The sequence below is a fragment of the Pseudopodoces humilis genome, chromosome 5 (genome assembly GCF_049639895.1).
Source record: "Pseudopodoces humilis isolate 2021_Gansu_Grassland_sample_001 chromosome 5, ASM4963989v1, whole genome shotgun sequence".
Taxonomy (NCBI): domain Eukaryota; kingdom Metazoa; phylum Chordata; class Aves; order Passeriformes; family Paridae; genus Pseudopodoces; species Pseudopodoces humilis.
The window spans coordinates 67,473,973-67,494,952 of record NC_142204.1 but is presented as its reverse complement, the minus strand read 5'-3'; the positions used below and the strand labels follow the sequence as shown (position 1 = coordinate 67,494,952).

General features: G+C 40.7%; 1 protein-coding gene across 13 annotated transcripts in view; it reads left to right on the top strand.

Annotated features, from left to right (window-relative positions):
* The window catches only part of CELF2 (CUGBP Elav-like family member 2), a 541,755-nt gene that overhangs the window by 443,907 nt on the left and 76,868 nt on the right, over positions 1–20,980 (top strand). The gene's annotated exons all lie outside the window — the stretch shown is intronic.

Here is a 20,980-nt window from a genome sequence, read left to right as displayed (position 1 = left end):
ATGTGGATCTCTTTTTAAATTTATTTAAGGGGGAGGGGGGAGAGAAAACATATGGCAGAAAAACACTTCACCACTGGGGCTTCATGCTTGAAAAGGGAGAGAAGAGGAAAAGACAAAACACAGCCAAACTTTGTTAAATGCAGCCTTTATCCACATGGTTTGTAAACAACCTGCATATCTCAGGGTGTTGTGGAGTGTGGTACCACATAGCTGCTTGCGCAGAGTCATCCTGTCTCCTGACATCACCTCTCCTCACCACCTGCTCCCACTGGCACCAGTGTTCCAAATAGTTGTGGTTGTGTTGTACAAACGGTACCTTGCATTTTCCTCTGGTATTTTATATTTAAATTACAGGGTTAGAGAGAAGTATATCACTGGTAATTGCATGTCTTAACTCTGAAATCTTGTACCACCATTTTCATTTCTTCTGCTGAATACTTTGAGGATGGAAGAGAAAAAATATAAAGGATGGAGATATATCCCTCTTGATTCGGGAGAAGTGTTCAAGTATATGTTTGTAGTGTATGGTTACAGACATGAAAATAAATAAATACACTGTGTAAATAAATAGAGCATTGCCTGGACTGACAGTTATATAGCCAATATCTCCCTTAGTTCCTATGTGTTGTGTGTAAAATTGGACACTCTGTGTTTGAAAAATTATATCTGTCCAGTTCACTTTGTGCAAGTGATTTTCTATTAGGAAAGCCACCTCATGCATCATGGAAATGACCGGTGTACAGAGGTGCTGTCATGGGACAGTTACCTGTGAGCCCTGCCAAAGGTAAAATGGGAGTCCTCTGTCATTTGCAATGAAAATGCTTCATGGCATTGAATGGTGGTAGGAAATCTGCAAAGGTAGGCCATCCACAGGAAAACAGGAGAGAGAAGTTGTGGCACTTCAAATGATGTTTTCCAGCAACTGGTCCTTGCAAGGGACAGTATCAAGACTTCACAAGCCTCCCAGTGGGAGTCTTGGCACTTGAGGGTGTAGAGGACGGATGTGCCATCCTCGAGAGAGAAAGGAAGGCTCTGAGGAACAATTCCTTTTGAGTCCTCTTTGGAGCTCAGGCTGAATTTCAGCACCCTCTGGCTCTGCAACCCCAGTTGTTGGTTTCCATCCCCAGTGCCAGAAAATGCTGAGCCCTTGGATGAGAACTCTCTAACCTCATTCAATGTTGCACCTAAACCAACTCACTGAGTAATTGCTCTCCATCATGCTTTGAGTCAAATGGCTGTGTGGACTGGCTGGGTAGGATGGAGGTATCCCAAGCTGCTGGAGCAGCACCCTGCCCAGATAGCATCCCTCAAGCTCTACCACAAGATCTACCCATCACCCCCCTTAGAATTAGACAGACTCTGTTTAGAATCATACAATCAGGGAGTCATAAATGTTGGAAAAGACCTCCAGGATCATTGAGTACCTTTGACCAAAAACCCCCATGTCTATTAAATCACAGCCCTAAGTGCCACATCCAGGTTGGTTTTTTTTTTACACTTCTAAAAATGATGACTCCACCACTTCCTTGGACAGCCTGTTCCAATGCTTGACCACCCTTTCAGTGAAGACATTCATTCTGATGTCCAACCTGAACCTCCCCTGGTACAGCTTGAGGACATGTCTTCTCATCCTGTCACTGATTGCCTGGGGGCAAAGCCTGACCCCCACCTGGTTACAGCCTCCTGTCAGGGAGCTGAAGAGGGTGATAAGGTCACCCCAAGCCTCCTTTTCTCCAGGCTAAACAAATACAGCTCCCTCAGCTGCTTTTACTTTTCTTTGTTCTTCCCTGAGTCCCCCAAGCTGCTTGCTGTGTTTTGAGAGATCTTATTTATCCCAGTGGGTGACTTGGAGGGGCGGATTCCCTCTCTGACTTCCCCATGTACAGGTGACAAAGCTGGCTCAGCTCTGCATTGCATCTTACTTGAGCAGGGCATTATTTTCTCCCCCACTTTTGCACAGCTAATGAGCAGGCAGCAGTTAAAGATGCTAGTGTTTCGATGCTTTTAAAATAAGGTTAAAAAAAAAAAAAAATTTCTAAAGCCCTCTCTAGCTCTTTGTCATTTAAGATTTATCTTTCCAAGCTGTTTTTTCCTGTCCTGACTGTGAGGTTATAAAGTTTTCTTTTAAGGATATGTGGAAATTGCATTTCCATGACTGAGGCCTTGGCTTTAAAAATACTCCTGATACAGCCAGAGATGTTTAGATTTTACTATGAGATAAGTTGTTATACCTTCTTTTTTAAAGGGAAGCCTCTAACAAAGAGAAGCAACTTGAATACATTTCTACTACTTGTCTTTCAGAATGATTCAGCATATATTCTATGACAGATTCTATATTTTGCACATGCAGTATGCTGACATTCAGCATATATGGGGGTACTGTTATGCCGCATCTGTGCATTCCCAAAATAACTTCATTTAAGCACACTTTAGAGTTGTGACCCATGTGCTGGAAATGCTTCACGTTAGCAGGGTTCTCCTATATAAATTTTAGCAATTTCTGTGGTGTTCCTCCTGCCTGCTAAGCAGCTTTTACCAAACAAGCAGGGATCAGTAGTGGATAGTTCCGTGTGTAAAATAGTCTCAGAGCAAATGGAAGCAATCTTCTGTCAGAGCTACAACAAGGGATGAATTTGGATCAGGTTCATTTGGGCATCAAGTGTCAGCTTGCTTCCAGTAAGCGAGGTATGGCCAGTAGGAGGTTCAGCAATAAGGTGTCTCCTGGAAACAAGAGTCCGTGCCTTCCCCTTTTGCTGTCATACCACCATGCATGGGATAAGGCATCCTTAAATGGCCCAGGAAGAAAATCTGAGGCAAAGGCAGGTGATTTATTAGTGTAAGGTAAGGAAACCTGGCAGAGGCAGGAGCAGGGGGCTGCAGGGATGCTGTGGCTGTTGGAACTCATCTGTGTTTTACCTGCACTCAGGTGTAACCTGCACTGCTGCAGAGGTGTGGAGGAGAATAGCTCTGTGCTCATTATTGATAGAGCCTAGATTATTTCTGGGTTTAGTCTCTTCATTTCTTAAATGCAGACTTGCTCCATGTAGCTCAGTAAGCAGGTTTTGGATCAGCACCGGTGAAGCCAAAAAAGTGTGGGTTTAGTGTGAAATTTATGCCCCTTCCAAGGCTGCATGTGCAGTTTAATTTAAGTAGCTTTTTGAGCAAAGCCTGCAGTGCTATGTCTCTATCTCTGCTTTTTGCCTGGACCTCATCCTTAACAGAGACATGAAAACACCAGTGCTTGATCTGCTCCTTTGAGCTGCACCCTTTTAGTGGACATGAAGAAAATAAGACCAGACATAAATGATTAATGCAGAATCTTGGAAGAAAATATTGCAGGGTGCCTTGCTGTTTGATTACAAGCCTTGGAATTAGTCAACATTTCCATAATTCTAAACCAATATACACCTGTTTTCCCACTGTGATGTGAAGGCACAACTTAATTTAACAGAAACCCCGCTGTGCTAAATCTCTCATTAAATACCAAGCTAGTTCTGTAATTTAAAGTTGCAGCACTACTATTTTAACTGAATTGCCTTTGTATTATAAAATTAATAAGAAGTTAATGATGCACTTTGCTGTATTCTCTCAGATTTATTTTTTTTTCACAGCAACAACAACAAAAAAAGAAAGATAAAGAAGAAAAACATGTCACCAGCTGACATCTCAAGGCTTTTCTGGTTTTAATCATTTTCCTTGAGGATAGAAATTCATTTAAAAGATTTTTTAAAACAAATTTTAAAAACTTTCTGCACAAGTAGGATCAAACATCATCTTTTTATTCATGATTAATATAATCTCTCTGTTAGTCATAATATTCCTTGTCATATATTGGGGCTTTTATCTTTCCTGAAATATGTATTTAGATATCACTTGTTATGTACGATTGCTACTAGGCAGAGAAGCAGATATGCAGTGTTTGAGAAATACAGACATATTGTTATGATGTATGATACAGATCAACGGAACAGGGACGGTTCTCTTCTGTTTACTTGGTGCTGGCATCACAAGTAGCTTTTATGTCTTGCAAATGAACAGCATGAATTTTCAGACGTGTCTTTTCAAACATAGCATGAGAGCAGGTTGCTGATACCCTCTCAGCTCATAAGGATGTGGTTTATATTATTCAGCTTAGAGACAGGTTTTCTTGGAGTGTTCATTTGGATTTTGTTTTAAAAGGCAGAAGGGAGAAAAGGGAAAACCTCAATTTGAATGTAATAATGATCTTAGAAATGGGCTTCTTTGGGATGAGATGTAGAACTGAGGCCTTAACTAGTCTCATCTTCATTAAGAATCTCATGGCTTCGTTAGAGGTGTTTAACTTCTATTCCCTAAACAGAGTAATCCAATAAATTCCACCCATCTGAATTTATTCTGTACCTTCAGTTAGATGTAATAATCTTGGTTCCCCCATGCTCTAATTTGCTGCTTAGTGAAAATTGGCTTTTGTATAGAGGGCAAACCTCCAAGAGCTGTATTCAGGAACTGCTTTAACTGCCGTCATGGCACTGACATTTGTTCTTTGTTTTCAATTTAACATACTTTATTTTTAAAACAGAATGTTCTCTGTTTTGCTGACAAGTGAACCTGGCAGGATTTCCTGGCAAGGGTTAAGTGCAGATAGGTAACACAAGAGCACTATATATTGGTTGGATCTTGGAGCCAAATAGCTGAATAAATGCACCTTTAATGTCATGCAGAGGCAATTTGAAGTCAGAAAGCAATGGGCATCCATTTGTAAAATCTACACCTAGACCTCTTTGGAGTCTTTGTTCTGTGTTTGAACTTAGACTTATTGGACATGGTAAGGGTTATTTTTTGTCTTTATGTACATTTTTTTTATATATCCTTCTATCTAACTTTATCACAAGAATAATTAACAGCCCACACTGCACCCCCATGCTTTTAACAGAATCATGCTTTACGTGGTTCTTATTTCAAGTGGGATATACATATTCCAAGTAGCAGCAAACTTTTTGTATTGAAGTTCTGGCATGAAATTAGGACATTAGCTGTATGAATTGATTTGATTAAGGGTTTAACAAGGAAGAAATACCATTTTAGAGAAAGCTCTTAGTATTTTAACAGCAAAGTGGAGTTTGTAGGAACTGTTTTTCTAAAATATTCATGGCTTCCTTTTTTGCCAGATGTTGTCAAGGAAAACATTTTTAATTTTTGCATTGTAAAAATCACTACTGATTTTATTAAACATTTTTTACATCACAGGAAAGCAGGGCTGGCTTAAAGAGTACTTTGCGCACAGGTTGTATACTGGCTGTAAGGAAACCACAAAGTCCACTTAGGGATGTTGAATAAGAAAAATAATAATCAGAATAATCTGGTCCAAAATGCAGGCACCCATGATGACATACTGTGAAACCTCATTCACTTGCTGATAAAATACTATTTGTCCAACAAGAAGCCAAAAAACCCAAATGTATTTCTGGTTTTCGCTTTACATCATGAACTCCTTTCTAATGACTATCCCAACACTCCTTTCTGGAGTAGTTCAGTAATATCCAGTTCCCTTCTCTGTTTTAAGCCTTATGGTTTGTCAGTACTGTATGAACATTATGTAAAAATTACCTGTAATAAAAAGGTAATCATCCACTATGATTTGAATAATAGCCTGAATATGATATATCAGTGACTCTGAGAGATTTTGACAAACAGAAAGGGAATTCAAAGAGCAATTAACTTAGTTAAGGTTTTGCAGTGATTGATTTATGATGACAAATTAAACTAATTCAGTACCCATATAGCATGGCCAAATGCTGTTTAATGAAGGATCCAAAGAGTATAGAACTGCTTAAGTGATAAAAATAACCAGATGGGAAAGAGGAGAATTCCCAGGGAGCATCTTTTCCTAGGAAGTGAACTATAAGACATTGAATTATGTTGAGAAAGCTAATCTGGCCCATTCCTTCCTTTAAAATACTGTGCTAAGGAACCCACTTAATGATACACTTTGCCCAGCCCAGAAGACATGTGGGTATTTGTTTCTATTCAAAAATACCACTTCTACCCCTGCTTCTCAAAAAAAAATGTTGTACTGACTGCCACTTCAGTGGAAATGTGTATTTGTACTAAGTTCAGATACCTTAGCAGAAAAGTTGAGTTTACACCTACCATTTCTGTGAAACACAGAATGGATCACCAGCCCCAGATTTATGAAATGGAAAAAAGTGACTTAGGAACCCAGTGAAATCTCTGTAAATAGCTGAACTTGCAGCTTAATGGGAGAATGGTGAGCGTTGTGCAGAGGTAGGGAGAGGGAAATTTTCACCAAGTGAAAATAGCTTCTCTAAACTGAGCAAAACATTTAGTTCATAATTATATTTTCCCTTTTTCTCATTGAGGGGTAGAAGGTCAAATTTGCCTTCACCAAATTCACAACCTCATCATTAGGATAACTTTCCGGCATGCATGGAGAATACAGTTCATATCCTCTCTGCCTTGTTTATTGAAATGATTTAGCTTGGATTGACCTAACAGAGCCTTCACCACTGAACTTAGTTAAGATTAGGATCACCATTTCTCCTCTTGAAGCTGTTCCAGCTGTTTGAAAGTATCAGGTTCTGATGGAAGGGAGAGAAAGCAAGGAACAGCACTTGGTTGCCTGGTACTGAGGGCAGTGACTCAGGTACTGTGATATCTGGATATGAGTTCATGCTGTAGTAAGAATTTTGTTCAAACATTTTGAAGAGACTCTCCAAGAACAGAGGAGTGCAGGAAGATGCTGTGCTGAGGCACTGAGACAAGGTGACTAAACCTTGACCTACCTTACCTGGGATGGGAGGGGGTGATGACCTCTGGTATGTCAGGAGGGTGCACAGCTGCACAGGGCATGGGCCTCAGTGAGCTGTTTTAGATCCTAAACATCCATATCAGGTTGTTTCTTTTCCTTCTGGGAAGCAGGAGCACATTGGCCCAGCTGCAAAAGCAGTTAGATGCACACTAGTTTTTTTTTTTAAAAGAACTCTTGGAGTAGTTCAGGTTTTGGGGTTTTTTTCACTGTTTTGCAGTCTAATAATATTGGGATGGAAAGTAAGTAATGCATAATAATGGCTTGACTTCAGAAAAATTTACTAATGTGAAGCTCATCCCCTAAAGGCCAAACCATTCTGGCGTGTGATACTGGGATTTACCTCTGGTTTCCATAACTTTGACCAGTTGAGGTCATCACTGTAAAATCCCTCTGGACCTTTTTGTCCAACTTAGAACATCTTATTCGGTGAGGGTGGAGGATCAGTTCACAGGATATCACTTTTAAGCTGAGTACCCAAAAATCACTGACTTGGAGAACCTTTTGCTGTGCACTTCAGAATCAAAATCTCTGAAGAAAATCAAGAGGCCATCACTGGAGTACTCCAGGGTATTGCAAAGCTCACCAAGATTTAGGTGGGGTGCTTAGCTAAGGACAATAGCCCAGGCACTCTCTTAAACAGCTATTTATCCTCCTGCTGGTGTTAGCTGTTTTCTGCTATCTGGAACAGAAAGTACAGGTGCTTCAGTCAGCCTCATTAACAGCACGACACGAGCTATTAAAATTGTCTTCGTAATGAAAAGCTGGTTCAGGGAGCCTTCCTAGCTGTCTGACTACTCCTACAATAGTGAAATTAGAAAGGAAAATCATGAAAAGAGTTGCAGGCATCAGGAAGCAACATCATTAGAGGTGCCCTTGGATGCCATTTACCTGCCTTGATAGCAGTGTTAGACACCTGTGCATCTGAGTTATGTTATGACTAAGGAGCCAGGCCTCATGGCATGTTTGTATTAGAGAGAATATGAGAGTGTCTGTTCAACATCTTCCTGCAGTTGTGTCCAACCCTATGAGCTGGGCTGCTTCCTTCAAACACCTCTGCTCTGTGGTCCATTGCTGTTGAAGGGATGCAGTGCTGGCTAATTGTGTGTTTGCACTCCTGTGGTGGTGCAGGAAGCTCAAGTAGCCCCAGCCAGTTTCCCCCATCGCAGTCAGGTAATGAATCCCACTGGGCAGGTGCACTGTACTGCTGAATGGGACAGTGTACATGATAAGAGAGAAAACAGAAGTTCTGTCTTCTCTGTGGTGCTCAAAAACCCCATAATACTACAAAAAACAGGTGAAACTGGGTGGTCTGATTGAGTCTCCTGCTCTAATAACACACTTTGGACAATCCTATTCTGCCTAATTAGAAGCGCTCTTCCTAGATTCAGAGACATAATTTATTTTTTGCTCATTCTCTGGAAGAAATTGTCGTCTTCATCAGCTTAGTTGGAAGAGCCACTTTTTTTTTTGTCTGCTCTTGCCCTGTGCTGTGCAGAGAAATCCTTTCTCCTCTGGTCAGCAGGGCCACTGGGGCTGCCAGGAGTACATGGGGAATCATTTGGGTGCAAGCACCAGTCTGGGGGTACAGACGTGTCCATCTGATTGTCTTGGTAAACATTCAAATCCTTTCGAGATGCTCAAATGGACTGTGAATTCCCACCCTGGAAACACATGGAGGACGTGTAGTTGCAGAGCTTGTTTTAGGCTGTCAGTGTGTGGAGTGGTCAGCGCCCTCTAAAGCAGAGAGCAAATATTATTGACAAGACACAGGGGAATGGGTTTAAACTGAAAGAGAGTAAGTTTAGATTAGACTTAAGGAAGAAATTCTTTACTGTGAGGGTACAGAGGCCCTGGCACAGGTTTCCCAGAGAAGCTGGAAGTGTACAAGGCTTGACAGACCTGGTCTAGTGGAAGGTTGAACAAGGCTTGGGCAGACCTGGTCTAGTGGAAGGTGTCCCTACCCATGGCAGGAGATGGAAGCTTGAATGGTCCTTAAGGTCTCCTCCAACCCAAACCTTTCTATGATTCAATGATCCTTTGATTTTATGATTCTACAATTAAAGTGTCAAATACCTTTTAACAGGAAAAGCACTAACAGAGGGAGAAAGCTACTATTTGTCTCACTTTTGGAATGGTCTATCTTTTCTCCTTCAGCTTAGCTGAAATCAGTAATGGCTTTGCTACCAGAGGGTAGCCTGACTATCTGCAGGAGCAGAGAGAAACAGTCATTAAAAAAGATGCCATCATAACTCCATTTATTAACAAAAAGTCTGTATCTATTGCCTTGTGCCAGGGAAGTTAAAAAAGTAAAAACTGCAAAAAGAAAAAAAAAATCACATTGAGCTAAACAGAGTCTTAAGCAGTGGTAAACAAAATGTAGCTTCCTTTGTGGTTGATTTTTATCCAGCTGCAGCCAAATATCAAAGCGATATCAAAGGAAAGCTACCCATTAATTAATTCAGACTGACTTCACAAAGCAAGCTGGAGCTTTTGCTGATATCTGATTCTGACAACTTCCTAATCTTCACAAGTTGTCATTAAGAGTGGCATTAAAACAGTCTGCAGTCAATCCCAGCTCTCGCCCCATTGTAACTCGGAGATGGTCTATCTGCCATCGAGGGGGGAGGGATATGCAAGAAGGGCTTAAAATAAGGAACTTTGCTTCTTTGCAAATGGAATTTACAATGTGTCAGGGAATCACATTAATACACTGCCTCAATCATTCATCCTAGAAATGCTCACCCATTCCCACTTGCGGCCATTACAAGTTGTAGTGAGTGGAAATTTTCTCTTCTGAAGGAGAAACACAGGGAAAAAGCAGAGAAAGAAACTAAAAGAGAAGCTTGTGACTGAAAGGAGTAATTAGAAGTCTGTAATGATCTCTAAGAAAGTATGAATAGAGGCTTATCACTGATTTCAAGATAGAGAACATAGGATTGTGGGTTGAAGAAAGTAAGATTGTGGAAAATAAGACACTAATCAGAGGATAAGATTAAACTAAGAACTTTGAACAACCTGGTCTAGTGGAAGGTGCCTCTGTCTGTGGCAGGGGTGTTGGAACGAGATGAGCCTTAAGGTCTCTTCCAACCCAAACCTTTCTATGATCCTATGAACTGAAAATCTGTTACCTCCACAAGTGAAGCTCCTAATTCCACCATGAAAACACAACACTCAGTGTTCCTTACTGCTGCCAGGATCACTCAGAGAGATTGCAGCCTCCTGCAGAGATGTGAGGGATATGACACCTTTGTATTTCCATTCAGCTGTGAATGGCTCAAATAATTGAAGGGAGTTTGTTTTCTAGACCATCACTTGAGCAAGTACCCACCAGACAGCAACTAATATTGTTTTGTGACAAATTCCTGACAATACCTTAGAGGGAAATGTGCTGTGTTACTATAAAGTATATTCATTTTAAATATTGCAGAGAATACAGAGAAGGATTAGTGCTGTTATGGGAGCACCTCACCCAGTATCCACAGCAGCCTCAATGAAGATGGTGCATTTATTTCCTCCATGGCCAAATACTGCCCAAATGCCAGTGACAAATGGGAATTGTTTTTGGCTGTACACAGAACCAAGGATTTACCATCATAAGAGGTGAAATATAGCTTAGATGAAGTATCAGGAAAAAAATACCCAGTATCTGTTCAATTAGAATAATCTAAAGGATACAAAGTTAAATCCCAGTCCTTATGGGCATTTGGGGTCGGAAAGTATTAGAAAATAAGGGATAGGCAGTAATCCTGTATTGGCATTAAGTCGTTCGAGATGAGCTGCTGGATTTTTTCATCTCTCATTTCTCCGATTGCTAAGAAGTGAAAGAAATTGCTATGCTGGGTAAATATAGAATCCTCCTATTTGTACAAAAATATATGATTAACCAAAAAGAAAGATCTTGCTAAGTAAGAGCTACAGTCAGTCTAAGTGCTGTGCTTATATACTTGTGTCTGGAGGGCTCTGAGGGTTGCTCAGGCAGGCGTGTCCCTTGCCTCTTGTGACCCTGTTCATTTTGCAAAGAATGACATGGATTTATCCCAGTTTAAAAGTGACCTGGTAGCTGACAGCCCTCATTGTCTGCTACTTATCTTCCTCCCTGTTGACATGAGAGCCAAAAATAGAGGGTGTGACGTGGGGAAAATTTCTTTACTGCACCCATTCCTCTTTCCCTGCGCTTTCCTTGCCCTTTGCTATAGCTTCACTGACACTGCAACATCCCTCAGGCTGCATTAGCCTCTCTCAGAAAAGGTAGCATATGCTGAAGAAACAGGAGTTCAAAACTTCCCAGTAGCTCTAAATGCTACCTTTGGAGCAGGTAGAATGAATGATGCAAGAGTTTTTAGCTCAGTTGGTTTTATCAGAGGACCTTCTTTATAGTTCTTTGTGGCCTCCAGCTGTTCCACCTGAAGCCATCCCTGCAAATAGATTTCCTTGACCTTTAGGCGAGTTGCACATAAAGATGTTACTCACAGGGCATGGACAGAGAAAATTTCTAATTGAGTACAGTAGCAGTAAAGAATAAGGAAAAGAAGACAAGTTTTCACATACTGATGCTTACAGTCACTAAATTGTGTTGTTGCTTTTTTTCAAGAAAATCAAGGGGCCCAGTTTCTGGACACAGGCATTAAGGTTATGCTTTGGATCAGATGCTGGTTTGGAGCTCTGCAGATGGGTGGAGGCAGGTTGATTTTGGCTTTACTCTTCCTAGCACTGTCCCTTTTACTAATGAAATCTTAATAACAGCTTGGTCCAAACACTACAGCCAGCTGGAACTGACTCATTCTTCAAAAACATATGTTTCTGCTAATATTGTCCATTAATTTTTTGTTTGTTTCACTTTCCAAAGCACCTATTGACAGAAATATTCAAATGCATTAGAATTCCTGAAAAGTAGCATTATAAATATATAGTGCTTGTTTAGTTTGAATGCAAACCCCTTTCCGTATCCCAAAGAAAGCATTGGCAGAGTACATTAGCTACAGAGATGCTAAAAAATTAAAGAGAATGAGTTCATATGAAGGGTGGTTAAAAATAACATGGTTGCACAATGTGACTCTTACTGGTGTTTGTAACTGTATGTATACACAACTAAGCATTCATATTTTCATGTGGACAGTGTGTGTTTTTGTGTGCTGTGGCAGTATTGTTCTGTTTTCATAGATGGATTGAATATCGAGCTATCTTTTTCATTCTCTCTCCACAGCCAGATTATTTCGCCAGTGCAGACTATTGGCATAACATTGAGAGTTTGGATGCTGATACTGGATAGTCGTGGAAAATTCCTCTAACTTCAGCTCATGGAGAGCTTAAATAGAATTTATGAACCATATCCTCATTTGGCATAAAATATTATGGCTCTGCTAGTTCAACAATAAAACCGTACTACTTACCCTAGCTGATCTCAGTCAGGAGAGTAGGATTTTTGACATCTTCATTCAAAACTTCTTTTCTACCTGAATGCTTTGGCTATGCCCTGCAATATTTAGAGGCATGAGTGTTGACAAGTAGTTTGGGGCTCATGTCTGACCTTTGAAGAAATCTGGATTGGTCTGTGTTTGGTAACAGAGAGGAATTTGACTGCCCCTCTGCCTTCTGGGGAGGAGAGAATTGTGAATCGAGACATGTATTCTGGACGCAGAAGTCCTCTGTACCTTTACGAAATGAAAAGTGAAAACAGCAGCAGCCCCACATCATCAGGGCCAACTTTATCTATATATTGTAGCCTTTGCTCTAATTTAAAAGGTAGTATTTAAATAGATTTTATAATTTTGATGCTTTTGGGGCTTATTTTAGACTTACCTCAATCACACTTTTTAGCTATAAGATGTTCTTGCTGATCCATTGTAATGCAAATAGGAGAGCTTTCCAACAGAACTTTAGAAAAGCTTTACATAAAAAAAAAATAAAAAATCCAATAGCCTAGAATTTGAATTTTGTACAAAATAATAGACTCTAGTTTCTGTCAGAAGAGGAGCCCAAGAGCGTTGTTGAATCAAGGTGACCTTCCATGCTGCAGAAAGAGTCAGGCAGAAGATCCACTTAGCAAATGAACAGAAAAATCTGTGATGTGAAACTGAGGGAGTGGCTGAGACTGGTTTCTCTCTTACTGAATGAAAGCAAAAAATTAAGAAGTGTAGATGAGATAACACTGTGAAAGAAACAGAGCAGCCCCTGACTATGCTTTCTTGCCTTTCTGAAATGTTGCTGTCGCTAGTCATTCCTTTTAAAGGGTTATCTCCTGAATTCCAGCTTGGCAAAGGTAGGGGATATTGATGAGGATAATCACATGGTGTTTTCCCAGAGCATAGTTCACCAAGGAGAACAAACAAGCACAGAACAGCGTAAGTATTAAAATAAAACTCATGCAAAACAAGCATTTTATATCCTGGTCACTTTGGCCTCTCTCAGAACTGAGCTTGTGTTTTGCATTAAAAAAGTCATTGCATGTTTTTAAAAACCTATGATTTAAACTAAATTTCTTCACAGTTATTGATATCCAGAAAGAAATGTTATTTTCTTTTTGGTTGGGACTGGGTTTTGGGGGAAGAAGAAGGACAGGGTAGAGGATTGCTTTGTTTTCTTAACAAATTTCTAAAAATTATCCTAGAAGTTGATGTGGAATCAGAGGGATTTATGTAGAAAGGGAGGGGTTTCCTGTGGACCAAGCTTGAGCATTAACACCCTAAAATGGTGACCACAGACTGAGCTACTTGAATATTTTCATTTGGTAGCATGAAAAGTCTTTTTAAAATGGGGATTTCTTCTTGAGTTTTCACAGATTCTGAGAAGGGAAAAATTCCCTGAATATGCCCCCAGGAGTCAGTGCTCCCTAAGTGGGGGATCTGGGAGAAATGTGAAATCTGCCTTTGCAGACCACTCAAGAAAGAACAAGTCTCTGCTGCCTTCTCCTTTTGAGATGGATGAGGGACCTCTCTGTCATTCCCATGGGAAGACTTTATGTAGAAGATTACTTAATAGGTAGCATGTTTTGGCTTTGCTCTGGCTCTGTTTTCCAAATACTAATATAGGAGGAGGGGGTGTTCTTAGTTTTGAAGGGAAAGTCTCAATCTCCTTTAAAGTCTCAATCTCCTGTTGACTTCTGGAAAAAAACGCCCATCAGGGGAGATGGAAGAAAGTACATCTTCAGAACACTTGAGTCATGTCCAGTGGGACACTGACTGGAAGGCTTGTGTCATGCTGGGAATTGAGTCCTGCCGTCTTAGGTCATGCTGGGCAAGTCCACCCAATGCACAGCAAGGCTTCATTAGTTATTAGCTGACATCCCAAAGCCACAACAGCTTGGCTGGCACTTGGTTCCTCCAGCAGCCCTGGATCACTGCTCCAGGTTCTTATGTCGCCTCTCAAATGGGGTATCTAGGGAGTAGTCCTGTAAAAATAACCCTGCTTGTGTGGAATATGCCTGCTAAACAATGTCTTGCCTACACCTGATGATAAAATGACAAGATTTTGGCGTGATAGACTTGGCTTCAATTGTGGACTAATTCCAGATGCATCACATGGAGCCTCTATGCCTTTTTCCCATCTTCCTGCTGCAAAGAGATAGCGGCAGCCAGAACCTCGCAGTGGTGTTAGGGGAGGAATCAATTAGAGCGTGAGGAGCTGGGCTCTGGTGCAGTGCGGACAGTTCGGCTCCCTCCCACTGGATCATCATTCCAGGCCATGCCATGCTTCCCTGCGTGACACTGGGCAAGCTGCCGCCTCGCTGCGCTCCATTTTCCGCTCACAAACCTGGGCAGCAGTTTTTGCCCCTGGCAATCACCTTGAATGGGTGTTAAAACCCAGTCAATTAATGTCACAGAGAGACTTCAGTTATCTCCCCGCCCCACCCCACTGACATGTAAACTCCAATTGGCAAAATGTCAACAGAAGTTATTGCTGCTGCCGATGAGATGGATAACTCTTGCTGTTAAAATAATATCTGATGTTTTGCTCAGATGTCTAATGGGTTTGTTTTAAGCATGGATGATGCAGAATATCCCCAAGGCATTATTCTCAACAAGTTATAGAATCCCACTTAATGTCTATTTTTAGGATTGAATAGGTTCTGTAAAGGCTCATTTGTTTGAAGAAAAGATTGTTAATAACTTTGCTTTCCATGTGATTTTGAAGAGAAAATTTTTGGCCATACCTCCCCTTCTTTATCTTCACTTTGTTTGGATCACCTGTGTCCTGAAGTTGTTGCCATTAGTGTGAGAGGTAAGAAATTAAGGAATTAAATAAAGGGAGGAGAACTGCTAAAAGAGCAACAGTAGCTATTTGTATACTAGGAAGTGGTCACTTTTAAGATATCCAACTTGTTAATTTCTATATGAGGGTACAACATTTAAGAGACTGAGTGCTACAGGTCAATTAGTAAATGTACAAGAGGAACAGCAGGATGTGGGAGTGACTGTGAAAGGGATCACTAGATGAAGACTTAATAATAATAATAATAATAATAATAATATTGTTATTATTATTTTAAAGTGCAGCATTGTTTTTAGTCTCCCTAACTAATGTTTAATTTAACTTGAATTTAAACCACAGAGTATAGTGGATTGCAAATGACTGAGTTGGAAAGCTTCCAAAAGCCATTGAATTTCAGTGGTTTCAGTGTTCTCCGGTAAAACAACTTGTTTTAAGCAAGCTATATGCTTGTTTCTGTGCTCTAAATAGAAAATAATGATGTTATGCATTACCGCATGAACTATATTTGGCATCCACCAGCAATATTCATTTTCTCTTGCTTCTCTCTCTCTTCCTCCTTCCTTCCCTCTCTCTCTCTCGCAAAAAAAGCATGTATATATGTCTGACAGTAATCTAGGAGGCCAAGTAACAGATCGCATTCTTATACTACTAAAATTGTATGAATGCCTAACACATCTTAAATCCCTTAAATTGGGATTTATGAAAGGATGACAGCAAACAATCTTCTAGCTGTGCCATGGCTCAGGCAGTTACAGCAACTGCTTTACATTTATTTGTGAGTCTAAGTGATAAATGCACATTTGTCCTCCTTTTATCTGTGAATAAACGAAGGTGAATGACTTCAACCAATACTGGGAATCCAAATTTCTGCCTGTGCTGGTGAAACACTTTCCTGCCTGGTGTGTGGGCATATTTTTGGGGGAAAAACATGGGCTGCATACTGTTCCCACTGGACAGTATGGACAGGATATCCTGTTGTGAGTGGAAGGAGGAGTATAGCTGTGTAAATGCAAGCTGTGCCACACCACTGAATTTAAGATCCAGAGAGCAGTCCTTTGCCTCTTATTCACTAGTATTTATTTGGCCTTGGAGATTATCCCCAGTTCCCAGAGAAGTTCCCGAAGCACTAGCCAGATATTAACTGTGTAATTCAAGTTAGTTTGACCCTAGAGGAGTCATTCTAAACAGTTCTTTTCGATAGGAAAATACACCTCTTTCACTTCTGGGAAACTCATATTACTTGTGAGTCACAAGGGTTTAAATAAGTAAAAACAGCTGGCAATGAAAAGATGTGAGAAATGAGTGCTCAAGAGCTCCTCTGAAAGATCCTATGGAAAAACTGGGGATCTAAAAGCTGAAATGAGGGGTAGGGAGTGGGGTGTAGAAATATCTGCACATAAATAGTCCAGAAAAACAATGGTCTCTTAAACACTGAAAATTATTTAATCCTCTGGTGCTTATGAAGTATTTTCTCTTCTTCCCCTAGTCTTCTGGTAGGTCAGTACATTCCCTCCTGACTTCCAGACTCAGTAGAGGTTCTCAGAAACCTGGTTGGTCCTATTTTTGCCTTGGACTACTGGTCTAATTAAACTGCACTCACTAATTGGTCAGGAACTTGGAGAAAGCTTTGAATTCATTTCCAGACCAGAGTTAGGCAAAGAACAATTTTTTCCCTCTGGTTTTCATGCTGGTACCTCTTAAGGTGTTTTTCTTCTGAGCCCTTAGCCTGTCTCTGCTACTCCTTTTAATATTTCCTTCCCCTTCAGTTTTCCTATTGATTCCAAAAGTCATAGAATTTATAATCCTTCACCCAAAAAGAATATTAGGGTTTAATTAAGGTCTAATGTCTCTTCTTCTCTATCCTACATTCTCTCTTGACATTTTACAGTTCTGAGATGTAGAAAATACAAAAGAAGTCCCCTTTGGCTTCAGTAGTGATTAATGCTAGCAAGGAGCAAGTCCCAGAGTGCTAGAAATGGCAAGACATATGCAAGCTGTCATCATTTAATCCTATTGCTTTTTGCTGGGTTTGGTTGTTACCCAAGTAACCCAAATTCTTCAAATTTACCCTTTGCTTGGGGGGAGGTTTAGCTCCATTTTGTGTGGTGTTTCTCTGTGATGTGGTTTGTAGGAGTGACAGGGAAGGGACAAACTCAGTTGGGTCATGGCTAGAAACTTACAGGCAGAGCAGATGACAAGGAAGGGAGGAAGCAGACAAGTCTGGAAAGGGCTAAGATCTCTAGAAGTCTGCTGATGGCTTTAAAGGATTATGTAAAGGTGATGACAGGAATGGTAAGGAGTGAGGAGTCATGGGTAACATTCCCCACACACAATCCCTCAACTCTGATGGTGAAAAGACACATTCTGCTTAACATTAGAGGACTTGCAGGAGGTGGTGTTTGACTGCCATACTGAGCTGGGTGAAGGTGGGTCTGATGTGCATTCAAAATCACTTCTTGCCAAGTTGTTTTCCTTCCTCAAGGCATAAGGAATGACTGGAGCAAGGCATGTGCATCCACAGTGGCAGGAGTGGACAATAAAAGCTGCTAATAGATGTAGTAATCATGTTTGAAGGTGCTTTTGCAATGGAACTTAAAAAAAAAAGACTTTTCAGTCTAGGTGGCCAGAGTTTCAGAGGGTATCCAAATTTCACAGACTCAACACAGCTGCAGCAAAATGAGCCCATCAGCTTCTGCATCTTCACTGAAAGGCATCTCCTGCTTTTAATCACTGAAGTCCCGTGTAAGACTAACATACTCATGTTTAATATCTTAAAGCAGCCAATACATACCATTTCGAGTGCCAACTGCCTCCTCCTACAAACCTTGCTTCACTTGCAGAAATTGCTGCTTGGAGGAAGTCTTTAGCCTACCCAGAATATCTGAATGCCCATTTCTCTTCAGAAAATTGATGGAAAGCAGGTGTCCAAAAGCCTTTCCAGCAAATATATTGACAACTCTGAAATGTGATTTAAGCAGTTGCTGTTGATGCAGTGGTGGCTTGTAGTGTGCCAATCCCATGCTCATCCACGCCTGGAGACAGTTCTCACCCATTCACCCCTGACACCTCAGGCTTAAGGTTACACCTGACCTGAAGCATCCCCTGACTAAACAAAACAAACCACAAGCTGATCGCCTTGTGCAATGTGCAACCACACAATAGTAATCACAGCTAATGACTCTGCTAAATGCTAGACTGCACACACCTCCTTGTTTGCTGTTTGTTTTGTATACAGAAGGTAACATCAACTGAATAACGAGGATGCCAAGTTACAGATGGGGTTGTGGAATCGTATTTGACAGCCGATTAGAGTAATCTGACAGAAATGATGACTTAATCACCACGACAGACTCCAAATTCCCAGATAGAATTCCACCCAGGTTAATCTAATTTCCTTGCAATATTTTTGCCAGAAATAGACTCTTAGCTGGCTTGTTTTCTCCCATGCAGATGTCACATGGCTTTGACAAGAATGTAAATAGGTACTGTTATTATTGTTGAAAAGATGGCTTTGAGGCTCTAAAGCTGGAGAGGTTGCATGCCTTTGAGATGCATTGGGTTGCTTTGCTGTGTTTTTTTCTCTAATGGCATTATGTTTACATACAGCAAGATGTACTCAGGAGAAAGAGGGGGGACAAAGATATAACTATTCAATTGTAATTCCAAGCCATGGAGTTGTCCTGCTGCTGCCCTGGACATAGCCAGCAGCCAGATTCTCATTAATTTCAGGGGGATTTTCAGGGTTGCATGTTTGACAATTGTTTCTTTGCCTTTTGGATTCCCATGGACTGCCTCAGCACCCCTGCTTGGGATGCACCCAAGGAGAGGCAGTGACGTGCTTGGCCCCAGGTTTTGGGTGGCCTCTGTGACAGCACAAGCAGCAGTGATGCCCCCAATTTGCTGCCAGCACTGCCACAAGGCACTGGCAACCTTGGGCAACAGGTATTTTCCTGCTCTCAGTGTAAAACAGTGGCATGGTGTGTTTTGAGACCAATGGGCAGAGAGTGCCTGTAGGAAAGGCAGGTCATGCCCTACTTGCTGCACAAGAGTGCTCAGTAGAACTCTGTAATATTGATGAGGAGAGGTTGATCACAGCCCATACTCCAGCCTGGGTTTGATATCCCCATGCACAGTGCTTGCCAGGGGAAGCTGCCCATGCTCAGAAAGAATTTGCCTGAGAGCTGTGTTGTTCTCTTTTACTGTGTCTGCTAAGCACAGGATGATGTTCAAGTTAATAAATTACTTGCTGAGGCTATTTTTCTTATTCTTGCATCTTTATTAATTGTAAATGTGCATTCATAAATACTGTATTTTCATAAGCAAAGCTTTCTCCAAGAAAAAAAGAAAATGTTTCCTGTTGTTCTGTGTGACAACATGACATACTGAGAAATCACTTACCTTGAGATCCATAAGTGATGTATAGCTACAATAACAGCTTTCTGATAAGACGGAAAATCCTTCATTTCAGTAGATGACATGATTCTAGTGAGTGGCATCTAATTTGAAACAGTTTTATATCATCTATAATCTTTTGGAGGGCCTGGGAAAGCACAGCTATTTTGTTGTTTTATAGCCTGCAGTTATACAAGAAAGATACAAAACATACAGCTTATTTTCTCTTTTGCTCATTGTAGAGTGAAAGAATAGTACCTATTTAGCTTTTGTCTCTGCCCCTTTAATTTTCTTATTCACTTCTTTGAGAGTCATTCTTTTCTTTTCTTTTCTTTTTTACACCTACCTTTAAATATTTTATGGGTGGAGAGCTTATAATATGTATTGTCACGGCAGTTGTCTCTAGAGGTCAGCAATGAGTTTAATAATGAGATGCGAACCAGTGACTCTGTAAAACCCATTTCAGGTTATAAATGGCATGTTTTATTGAATCTAGTGTTAAAGGTTGTTAACGTATCAATTGGTGATGGTCAGGGTTAAACAAGCTTCAACATGAGCCCTCTCATGTTAGGAAACTGTCAGTAAGGTATTTTTCCACTTTCTTCTTTGCTGAAGCCAGGTTTGTGTATCACATCTATTTTTCTGGGGGTGTTCTGCAGTTTAAACTCTCCAGGCCTGAGCTGGATCTTCTATTAGTTTTGCACCGATATAATTTTAAGCACAATGGCATCTCTCCCAAATTCAGCTTGATGGTGTGAAGAGAATTTGGACCATGAGTTTTTAGCAGGAGCTTTTGAAATCAAGTCAAAACCCATTTGAAGTATCATGTTAAATCTTGCATCTTGCTTCGTGAATGTACCAGATTACTGAGTTAATGAACTTGGGGTAATGATGCGTGACTGAAGAGGATGACTTTGGATATGCAGCAAATGTGTTTGTCAGGTAACCCTGATCTTTCTGGTGTGACCATGGGCTGCAAAAATAGCTTCTTCATGTGAATGTGGTCTAAAGTTGGCTTCTCTGGTTCAGGAAGTTTGAAAAGTGAGAGGTTTTTAATGTTGTTAGAATAGCTTTTATTCAGAAGTCTTGAAATTGGGCTGGGTTTTTCACTAATATTCTTGCATATTCCTGAATTTTTAATACTTGCCTTTCTTTCCTCTATTTTCTCACCACTCCATTGCTCCTCAGAGACATCAGTAACCTGCAAAAGCCTTGTGGAGCAAGTTACACCCTTTTTTTTTCTTTCTGTTTCTGGTTGCTGAGTGGACATGCTGCCTCACATTCCCATGAATTTTAAGTCTCCTGTAGTATCCAGTGTATTGTTGATGTCAGGACAAATCTTAAGCAATAAAGGAGACAGAACTATCGAAGTTCCCTTTTTTCTATAAAACTGATCTAATAAGAGTGGTGGCAGACAAATGCTGGGTATTAAAGTCCATTTAGGAAACAAATGATTCAAAGAGAGCAGAATTGTTAAAACTGAAGAAAATTTATGCATCCCGACAACCACATCTACCTTGTGGCTTTGCCTTTCCCTAGGATGCAGTGGGGAGTTGTGCAAGCAGCACAGGA